This window comes from Triticum dicoccoides, chromosome 3A, assembly GCF_002162155.2.
Source record: "Triticum dicoccoides isolate Atlit2015 ecotype Zavitan chromosome 3A, WEW_v2.0, whole genome shotgun sequence".
NCBI classification, from domain to species: Eukaryota; Viridiplantae; Streptophyta; class Magnoliopsida; order Poales; family Poaceae; genus Triticum; species Triticum dicoccoides.
In genome coordinates, this window is record NC_041384.1 from 700,038,625 (window position 1) to 700,050,589 (window position 11,965).

Genomic DNA, 11,965 nt, shown 5'->3' on the forward strand with positions numbered 1-11,965 from the left:
AAGGGGGCGACGACGATGGATCTGGGGAGGGGATAAGGTTTGGGCGGTTGCGCTGCCCCGGGGGTGGGGGTTCTTTTTCTTTCTTTCTATTTTTTTCGTTAGATAAATGGGATGGATGGATGGATGGATGCCATGTCATCGATCCATGGCACAAACGTTTCAACCAATAAGAACAAAGCTTATGTAATTTTGTTTTTCTATTTGTTTCTCTTGTATTTTTTGCACGAGGGTGCATAATTTGTTCAAAATATATCATACTTTGCATCAGAGTGCATCTTGGAATGGCAAACAACGTTGCCTAAGGAATTTTTCATTTTATTTACACGGAAAATTCATTTTCCATTTTTTGAGTGCCCGAAATGAGGTTTTTTGTGAAGGACCTACCATATATTTGTTGCAAAATTGTACCAAATCAATTTTCTAAAATACTAGGACATATTTAATGCACAATTGACCAAATGGTTGGGAGTAAAAAGTTTTGATCCACCTCTAGTGAAAAAGACAAATCTCCGCCGATTCAGATGGAAGTGGGTCAAATTTGAACTGCAGCTGCCTCGTAGTTTGCTCTTTATTTTTTCCAAAAATCAATTATAGGTACATAAGTATCTATTTAATCATAGAAACACAAAAAATTCCAAGATTCAACGACTAGCTAGGAACGTTCATTCTTGCCGTTTTGACCACATTTTGAAACGGGCATAAAAAATTCAAAAAAAATAAAAAAAATTGCAAAACCTTCGCATTGTGTCTTCATATGTGGCCAAGTTACCAGCAAAAATTATAAACTTGTAATACAACAATTATTTTTAAAAAGTGTTCTCATAAACGAGCTATCAAGTGTGAAGATGCATGGCTTTCAACAAAAATGCTCAATCTTATGGCCACATTCATGGCATTGTTGCCTAAGGGAGTTTTCATTTTCTTATAAACGAGCTATCAATTATTTTTAAAATGTGTTCTTATAAACGAGCTATCAAGTGTGAAGGTGCATCTTGGAATTCCAAACAATGTTGCCTAAGGGAGTTTTCATTTTTTTGCACGGAAAATTCATTTTCCATTTTCCGAGTGCCCCAAATGAGGTATTTTTGTGAAGGACCTACCAAATATTTGTTGCAAAATTGGACCAAATCAATTTTATAAATACTAGGCCATATTTAATGCACAATTGACAAAATGGTTGGGTGTCAAAAGTTTTGATCTACCTCTGGTGAAAAATAAAATTCCCGCCGATTCACTTGGAAGTGGGTCAAATTTGAACTGCAGCTGCCTCATAGTTTGCTCTTTATTTTTTCCAAAAATCATTTACATAAGTATCTATTTAATCAGAGAAACATCAAAAGTTTTCCAAGATTCAACCACTAGCTAGGAATGGTCAAGCCCGCCGTTTTGACCGCATTTTGAAATGGGCATAAAAAATTCTAAAAAATCAAAAAATTGGAAAACCTTCGCATTGTGTCATTATATGTGACCAAGTTTCCAGGAAAAATAATAAACTTGTAATATGGAAATTATTTTTAAAAAGTGTTCTAGAAAATGAGCTATCATGCGTGAAGATTCATGGCTTTCAAGCCAAATGAACAATCTTATGGCCACATTCATGGCATATTTTGTTCAAATGATCTTATATTGTGCACAAGGGTGCATCTTGGAATTCCAAACAATGTTGCCTAAGGGATTTTTCATTTTCTTTGCACGGAAATTTCATTTCCATTTTTTCGAGTGCCCAAAATGAGTTTTTTTGTGAAGGACCTACCATATATTTGTTGCAAAATTGGACCTAATGAATTTTATAAAATAGTAGGCCATATATAATGCACAATTGACAAAATGGTTGAGTGTCAAAAGTTTTGATCCACCTCTGGTGAAAAAGACAAATTCCCGCCGATTCAGTAGGAAGCGGGTCAAATTTGAACTGCAGCTGCCTCATAGTTTGCTCTTTATTTTTTCCAAAAATCATTTCTAGGTACATAAGTATCTATTTAATCATAGAAACACCAAAAAATCCAAGATTCAACCACTAGCTAGGAACAGTCATTCCCGCTGTTTTGATCGCATTTTGAAACGGGCATAAAAAATTCGGAAAAAACAAAAAATTGGAAAACCTCCGCATTGTGTCATTATATGTGACCAATTTTCCAGAAAAATAATAAACTTGTAATACGATAATTATCTTAAAAAAGTGTTCTGAGAAATGAGCTATCATGTGTGAAGATTCATGGCTTTCAAGCCAAATGATCAATCTTATGGCCACATTCGTGGCATAGTTTGTTCAAATGACCTCATATCGTGCACAAGGGTGCATCTTGGAATTCCAAACAATGTTGCCTAAGGGAGTTTCATTTTCTTTGCACGAAAATTTCATTTTTCCATTTTGTCGAGTGCCCAAAATGAGTTTTTTTGTGAAGGACCTACCATATATTTGTTGCAAAACTGGACCTAATCAATTTTATAAAATACTAGGCCATATATAATGCACAATTGACAAAATGGTTGGGTGTCAAAAGTTTTGATCCACCTCTGGTGAAAAAGAAAAATTCCTGCCGATTCAGCAGGAAGCGGGTCAAATTTGAATTGCATCTGCCTCATAGTTTGCTATTTATTTTTTTCCAAAAATCATTTCTAGTTACATAAGTACCTATTTAATCATAAATACATGGTTTGGTGGTGATATGTCGAGGTTTGGACGATGGCCGAGGGCCCCAACTCTAGAGCGTGTAAACTCGCATGTCCGCCGCGTGGTCACCATGTGACCGTGGCGTTGCCATGTGTTCTGGGCGGCCTAGGCATGTCTAGTGGGTTGGTCACTCCCTAGGTAGGTACTAGGAAGAAAATCACAACATAAGATTCTCACGAGGAGACCGATCGATGCTCAAACATGAATAAACAGCCAAGTGTTTGATTAGCGGTACGGGAAATGCACATGGCTAATGGGCGTGAGTTTTGGCTGAGGATGATCAGTTACTAAGAAGACTGTCTTCACAAAGTTTCAGCTCAAGAGGAGGAGCCTAGGTGGTACTTGCTTTGCAACATACCACACTGGACATAAATATGAATGTTGAAGCTGGGCTCAAAATAATGAATGGATTGAGCTGGCATTTGGTGGAAGATAGTTATTTGGGCATAGGAAAGCACTGTAGAAAATGGATACCATTTGGACATGCCAAAGTGGTACTTCCTTCAGAAAGTGTCTTTTTGAACAGAATAGGAAAATGAATATTTTTGAATTATTTTTGAACTAGGCATGGAAGGTTTTTTACATATTTGACGAAGATATGACCCAAAGAATTTATGAGATTTTTTGGGGAATTTTGGGAATGACAGAAATATAGGTTGCTTCACGACCTAGGGCAAAAACTACAACATGGACATGACACATAGGCAAAACTGATGAGGTGGCGCCTAGTCGTAGCAACCCACCACAATTTACAATGTTATGACCATCTATATTGGTCATGATCATCTAGAAATAAGGCAGCGGACCAGTGCTATCTGCTTTATGAACATTTCGTGTATGGAAATTACGACCTTTCTAACCAAAATGGTCGTTATAGTTTAGGGTTTGGAGCCCCCCGAACAGCTTTTGACCAATTGGTCTGAAATGGTCATAGATCTATGACCAATTCTTCCAGGGTCACTGACAGAAGGTCACTAGTTGACATATTTCTTGTAGTGGCTAGCCGGGATGACCCTGTCCGGCTTCCCCCTGGCTGGGTTCTCCCTCTCCGGGTTAACCCTGGCCGGGTTCTGCGTGTCGGGGTTGAGCTGTCTGGGTTGAGCACCGTCCGGGTTAAGGCCCGTCCGGGTTGAGCCCATCCGGCTGGAATCTAGCAAAGTCAACTAAGACATCCCATCCGACGCGACTCCAACAAGACGGCCATGCCACGACCTTTGTTGCTGATAAAGCATACACTATTCACTCGTCATGCACGACATCATCTGCAGTGTACTTTGTCCCCTGGGCATTGATTTATAAAATGCCCCAGGGACAAAACTTAGCCTAGCATGCAAGCAAGCATGCCTTGGGATGTAAGCTACACACTGTAGCTTACATCCCAAGTACACACCCATGACTACATGGCTTACTTCATAAGCTAGCTCCACACTATATATGGGCACATATCCATCCATCCATCCATCCACTGACTCACGCATGCATCCATCCATGCTCACTTGGCCTCAAGGCCAAAACACTCAGCCACACCCACGCACTAGTAGATGAGCACTTGGCTCTCTCCTGCGTTCGGTGATACAGCTCCAGGAGCAACTATGTTCTGCAATGTATAATCCTCATATATATTCAGACATGCAGTAGTAGGAGTATTATCTCTTCGGAGAGCTCCGAACCTGGGTAAACCACCGCGTGCTGTTTGCCCAATCCCGTCCCCAGATCTCCAAAGCAGTCTTGCCCTCACCTCAAGCCACCTCGTGGCATCTGTCGTCTCGCGAACCTGCCCGCGAGATAACCACGACAGTTGCGATGCTTATGTGAAAATGTTTTAGCCTAATAAGCTCAAACCCAACACTGAGAAGTGCGTCTTCATAGGATACCCAAAAGAAATTGTTGGGTACACATTCTATCACAGATCCGAAGGCAAGATCTTTGTTGCTAAGAGTAGATGCTTTCTAGAGAAGGAGTTTCTCTCGAAATAAGTGAGTAGGAGGAAAGTAGAACTTGATGAGGTAATTGTACCTTCTCCCTAATTGAAAGTAGTTCATCATAGAAATTAGTTCCAATGATGCCTACACCAATTAGTGAGGAAGTTAATGATGACGATCATGAAACTTCAGATCAAGTTACTACCGAACCTCGTAGGTCAACCAGAGTACGTTCCGCACCAGAGTGGTACGGTAATCCTGTTCTGGAAGTTATGTTACTAGACCATGACGAACCTATGAACTATGAGGAAGCAATGATGAGCCCAGATTCCGCGAAATGGCTTAAGGCCATGAAATCTGAGATGGGATCCTTGTATGAGAACAGACTATGGACTTTGATTGACTTGCTCGATGATCAGTGAGCCATTTAGAATAAATGGATCTTCAAGAGGAAGACGGACGCTGATAGCAGTGTTACTATCTACAAAGGTCGAATTGTCGCAAAAGGTTTTCGACAAGTTCAAGGTGTTGACTACGATGAGATTTTCTCACTCGTATCGATGCTTAAAAGTCTATCTGAATCATGTTAGTAGTTGCCGCATTTTATGAAATCTGGCAAATGGATATCAAAACTACATTCCTTAATGGATTTATTAAATAAGAGTTGTATATGATGCAACCAGAAGGTTTTGTCAATCCTAAAGGAGCTAACAAAGTGTGCAAGCTCCAGCGATCCATCTATGGACTGGTGCAAGCATCTCGGAGTTGGAATATACGCTTTGATGAGTTGATCAGAGCATATAGCTTTATACAGACTTTTGGAGAAGCCTGTATTTACAAGAAAGTGAGTGGGAGCACTACAACATTTCTGATAATTATATGTGAATGACGTATTGTTGATCGGAAATAATGTAGAATTTTCTGGAAAGCATAAAGGAATGTTTGAAAGGATTTTTCAAAGAAAGACCTCGGTGAAGCTACTTACATATTGAGCATCAAGATCTATAGAGATAGATCAAGACGCTTGATATATTTTCAATGAGTACATACCTTGACAAGATTGTGAAGTAGTTCAAAATGGAACAGTCAAAGAAGGAGTTCTTGCCTGTGTTGCAAGGTGTGAAGTTGAGTAAAGAATCAAAACCCGACCACGGTAGGAAATAGAAAGAGAATGAAAAGTCATTCCGTATGCCTCAGTCATAGGTTCTACAAAGTATGCTATGCTATGTAACAGACCTATTGTGTACCTCACCATAACTTTGGAAAGAGGGTACAATAGTGATCCAGGAGTGGATCACTGAACAACGTTCAAAAATATGCTTACTGGAATAAAGAAATGTTTCTCGGTTATGGTGGTGACAAAGAGTTCGTCGTAAAGAGTTACGTCGATGTAAGCGTTGACACTGATATGGATGAATCTAAGTCTCGATCTTGATACATATTGAAAGTGGGAGCAATTTGCTGGAGTAGCTCCGTGCAAAGCATTGTAGACATAGAAAATTTGGAAAATACATACGGCTCTAAATGTGGCAGACCCATTGACTAAATTTATCTCACAAGGAAAACATGATCACTCTTTGGGTGTTAATCACATAGCAATGTGAACTATATTATTGACTCTAGCAAACCCTTTGAGTGTTAGTCACATGAAGATGTGAACTAATCACATAAAGATGTGAACTATTGGTGTGAAATCACATGATGATGTGAACTAGATTATTGACTCTAGTGCAAGTGGAAGACTGAGGGACATATGTCCTAGAGGCAATAATAAAGTTGTTATTTATATTTCCTTATATCATGAAAAATGTTTATTATTCATGCTAGAATTGTGTTAACCGGAAACTTAGTACATGTGTGAATACATAGACAAACAGAGTGTCCCTGGTATGCCTCTACTTGACTAGCTCATTAATCAACGATGGTTAATTTTCCAAGCCATGGACATGTGTTGTCATTTGATGAATGGGATAACATTATTAGAGAATGATGTGATGGACAAGACCCATCCGTTAGCTTAGCATAATGATCATTCATTTTTATTGCTACTGCCTTCTTCATGACTTATACATGTTCCTCTAACAATGAGATTATGCAACTCCCGAATACCGGAGGAACACCTTGTGTGCTATCAAACGTCACAACATAACTGGGTGATTATAAAGATGCTCTACAGGGGTATCCAATGGTGTTTGTTGAGTTGGCATAGATCGAGATTAGGATTTGTCACTCCGTTTATCGGAGAGGTATCTCTGGGCCCTCTCGGTAATGCACATCACTATAAGCCTTTCAAGCAATGTGACTAATGAGTTAGCTGTGGGATGATGCATTACGGAACGAGTAAAGAAACTTGACGGTAATGAGATTGATATAGGTATTGAGATACCGATGATCAAATCTCGGGCAAGTAACATACCGATGACAAAGGGAACAACGTATGTTGTTATGCGGTTTGACCAATAAAGATCTTCGTAGAATATGTAGGAACCAATATGAGCATCCAGGTTCCGCTATTGATTATTGATCGGAGATGAGTCTCGGTCATGTCTATATTTTTCTCGAACCCGTAGGGTTCGCACGCTTAACGTTCTGTGACGATTTGTATTATGATTTATGTGATTTGATGACAGAAGTTTGTTCAGAGTCCAGGATGAGATCGAGGACATGACAAGGAGTCTCAAAATGGTCGAGACGTAAAGATCGGTATATTGGAAGTCTATATTCGGACATCGCAAAAATTCTGATTGATTCGGGTATTTTTCGGAGTACCGGAGAGTTATGGGAATTCGTATTGGGCCTTAATGGGCCACACGGGAAAGGAGAAAAAGGCCTTAAGGGTGGACGCGCCCCATCCCCATGGTCCGAATTGGACTAGGGAAAGGGGGCGCCCCATTCCTTCCTTCTCCTTCGCCCTTCCCTTTTTCCTATTCCATGCGGGAGGTGGAATCCTACTATGACTAGGGAGTCCTAGTAGGACTCCACAATTTGGGCGCGCCCTATGAGGGCCGGCCTCCTCCTCCCTCCATCCTTTATATACGTGGCTAGGAGGCATCCCATAGACACACAAGTTGACAATTCTCTTAGCCATGTGCGGTGCCCCCTCCACCATAATCCACCTCGGTCATATCGTTGCAGTGCTTGGGCGAAGCCCTGTTCGAGTAGCTTCATAATCACCGTCATCACACCGTCGTGCTGACAAAACTCTCCCTCGACACTCAGCTGGATCTAGAGTTCGTGGGACGTCACCGAGCTGAAGTGTGCAGATCGCGGTGGTGTCGTTGTTGGGGAACGTAGTAATTTCAAAAAATTTCCTACGCACACGCAAGATCATGGTGATGCATAGCAACAAGAGGGGAGAGTGTTATCTACATACCCTCGTAGACCGGGAACGGAAGCGTTGACACAACATAGAGGAAGTAGTTGTACGTCTTCCTGATCCGACCGATCCAAGTACCGAACGTACGGCACCTCCGAGTTCTGCACACGTTCAACTCGGTGACGTCCCTCGAGTTCCGATCCAGCAAAGTGTTGAGCGAGAGTTTCGTCTGCATGACGGCATGATGACGGTGATGATGTTATACCGACGCAGGGCTTCGCCTAAGCACCGCTACGATATGATCGAGGTGGAATATGGTGGAAGGGGGCACCGCACACGGCTAAGCAACGATCATGAAGATCAACTTGTGTGTCCTGGGGTGCCTCCTTGCCCCCGTATATGAAGGAGGGAGAGGGGGAGGTGCGGCCGGCCCAAGGCGTGCGCCTAGAGGAGTCCTACTCCCACCGGGAGTAGGACTCCCCCCTCTTGCGTTGTTGGAAAAGGAAGGGGGAAGGGAGAAAGAGGAAAGGGGGGCGCCGCCGCCCCCCTTCCTTGTCCTATTCGGACTAGGGGGGAGGGCGCGCGCGGCCTGCCCTAGCCGGCCCTCCTCTTCTCCCTTAGGGCCCATGTAGGCCCAATAACCCCTGGGGGGTTCCGGTAACCCCCCGGTACTCTGGTAAAATCTCGATTTCACCCGGAACATTTCTGATATCCAAATATAGGCTTCCAATATATCAATCTTTATGTCTCGACCATTTCGAGACTCCTCGTCATGTCCGTGATCACATCCGAGACACCGAACAACCTTCGGTATATCAAAACAAAAAAACCCTAATTACGATCGTCACCGAACTTTAAGCGTGCGGACCCTACGGGTTCGAGAAGTATGTAGACATGACCGAGACATGTCTTCAGTCAATAACCAATAGCGGAACCTGGATGCTCATATTGGCTCCTACATATTCTATGACAATCTTTATCGGTCAGACCGCATAACAATATACGTTGTTCCCTTTGTCATCGGTATGTTACTTGCCCGAGATTTGATCGTCGGTATCTCAATACCTAGTTCAATCTCGTTACCGGCAAGTCTCTTTACTTGTTCCATAATACATCATCCCGCAACTAACTTATTAGTTTCAATGCTTGTAATGCTTGAGTGATGTGCATTACCGAGAGGGCCCAGAGATACCTCTCCGATAATCAGAGTGACAAATCCTAATCTTGAAATACGCCAACCCAACAAATACCTTCGGAGACACCTGTAGAGCACCTTTATAATCACCCAGTTATGTTGTGACGTTTGGTAGCACACAAAGTGTTCCTCCGGTAAATGGGAGTTGCATATTCTCATAGTCATAGGAATATATATAAGTTATGAAGAAAGCAATAGCAACAAACTAAACGATCAAGTGCTAAGCTAATGGAATGGGTCAAGTCAATCACATCATTCTTCTAATGATGTGATCCCGTTTAACCAAATGACAACTCATGTCTATGGTTAGGAAACATAACCATCTTTGATCAACGAGCTAGTCAAGTAGAGGCATACTAGTGGCACTCTGTTTGTCTATGTATTCACACATGTATTATGTTTCTGGTTTAATACAATTCTAGCATGAATAATAAACATTTATCATGAGACAAGGAAATAAATAATAACTTTATTATTGCCTCTAGGGTATATTTCCTTCAGACTCCCACTTGCACTAGATTCAATAATCTAGATTTACACAGTAATGATTCTAACACCCATGGAGCCTTGGTGCTGATCATGTTTTGCTCGTGGAAGAGGCTTAGTCAGCGGGTCTGCAACATTTAGATCTGTATGTATCTTGCAAATTTCTATGTCTCCCACTTGGACTAAATCCCGAATGGAATTGAAGCGTCTCTTGATGTGCTTGGTTCTCTTGTGAAATCTGGATTCCTTTGCCAAGGCAATTGCACCAGTATTGTCACAAAAGATTTTCATTGGACCCGATGCACTAGGTATGACACCTAGATCGGATATGAACTCCTTCATCCAGACTCCTTCATTTGCTGCTTCCGAAGCAGCTATGTACTCCGCTTCACATGTAGATCCCGCCACGACGCTTTGTTTAGAACTGCACCAACTGACAGCTCCACCGTTTAATGTAAACACATATCCGGTTTGCGATTTAGAATCATCTGGATCAGTGTCAAAGCTTGCATCAACATAACCATTTATGATACGCTCTTTGTCACCTCCATATATGAGAAACATATCCTTAGTTCTTTTCAGGTACTTTAGGATGTTCTTGACCGCTGTCTAGTGATCCACTCCTGGATTACTTTGGTACCTCCCTGCTAGACTTATAGCAAGGCAGACATCAGGTCTGGTACACAACATTGCATACATGATAGAGCCTATGGCTGATGCATAGGGAACATCTTTCATTTTCTCTCTATCTTCTGCAGTGGTCGGACATTGAGTCTTACTCAACTTCACACCTTGTAACACAGGCAAGAACCCTTTTTTTGGTTGATCCATTTGGAACTTCTTCAAATCTTTGTCAAGGTGTGTGCTTTGTGAAAGTCCAATTAAGCGTCTTGATCTATCTCTATAGATCTTAATGCCCAATATGTAAGCAGCTTCACCGAGGTCTTTCATTGAAAAACTCTTATTCAAGTATCCCTTTATGCTATCCAGAAATTCTATAATATTTCCAATCAATAATATGCCATCCACATATAATATCAGAAATGCTATAGAGCTCCCACTCACTTTCTTGTAAATACAGGCTTTTCCAAAAGTCTGTATAAAACCAAGTGCTTTGATCACACTATCAAAGCGTTTATTCAAACTCCCAGAGGCTTGCACCAGTCCATAAATGGATCGCTGGAGCTTGCACACTTTGTTAGCTCCCTTTGGATCGACAAAACCTTTTGGTTGCATCATATACAACACTTCTTCCAGAAATCTATTCAGGAATGTAGTTTTGACTTCCATTTGCCAAATTTCATAATCATAAAATGCGGCAATTGCTAACATGATTCGGACAGACTTAAGCATCGCTACGGGTGAGAAGGTCTCATCGTAGTCAATCCCTTGAACTTGTCGAAAACCTTTCGCAACAAGTCAAGCTTTGTAACGAAGGAAATATGCCCTAGAGGCAATAGTAATGTTATTATTTTATTTCCTTATATCATGATAAATGTTTATTATTCATGCTAGAATTGTATTATTCAGAAACATAATACTTGTGTGAATACATAGACAAACCAAACGTCATTAGTATGCCTCTACTTGACTAGCTCGTTAATCGAAGATGGTTATGTTTCCTAACCATAGACATGTGTTGTCATTTGATTAATGGGATCACATTATTAGGAGAATGATGTGGTTGACATGACCCATTCCATTAGCTTAGCACCCGATCGTTTAGTATGTTGCTATTGCTTTCTTCATGACTTATACATGTTCCTATGACTATGAAATTATGCAACTCCCGTTTATCGGAGGAACACTTTGTGTGCTACCAAACGTCACAACGTAACTGGGTGATTATAAAGGAGCTCTACAGGTGTCTCCAAAGGTGAATGTTGGGCTGGCGTATTTTGAGATTAGGATTTGTCACTCCGATTGTCAGAGAGGTATCTCTGGGCCCTCTCGGTAATGCACATCACATAAGCCTTGAAAGCATTACAACTAATGAGTTAGTTGCAAGATGATGTATTACAAAACGAGTAAAGAGACTTCCGGTAACGAGATTGAACTAGGTATTGAGATACCGACGATTGAATCTCGGGCAAGTAACATACCGATGACAAAGGGAACAACGTATGTTGTTATGCGGTCTGACCGATAAAGATCTTCATAGAATATGTAGGAGCCAATATGAGCATCCAGGTTCCACTATTGGTTATTGACCGGAGATGTGTCTCGGTCATGTCTACATTGTTCTCGAACCCGTAGGGTCCGCACGCTTAAGGTTTCGATGACAGTTATATTATGAGTTTATGAGTTTTGATGTACCGAAGTTAGTTCGGAGTCCCGGATATGATCACGGACATGACGAGGAGTCTCGAAAT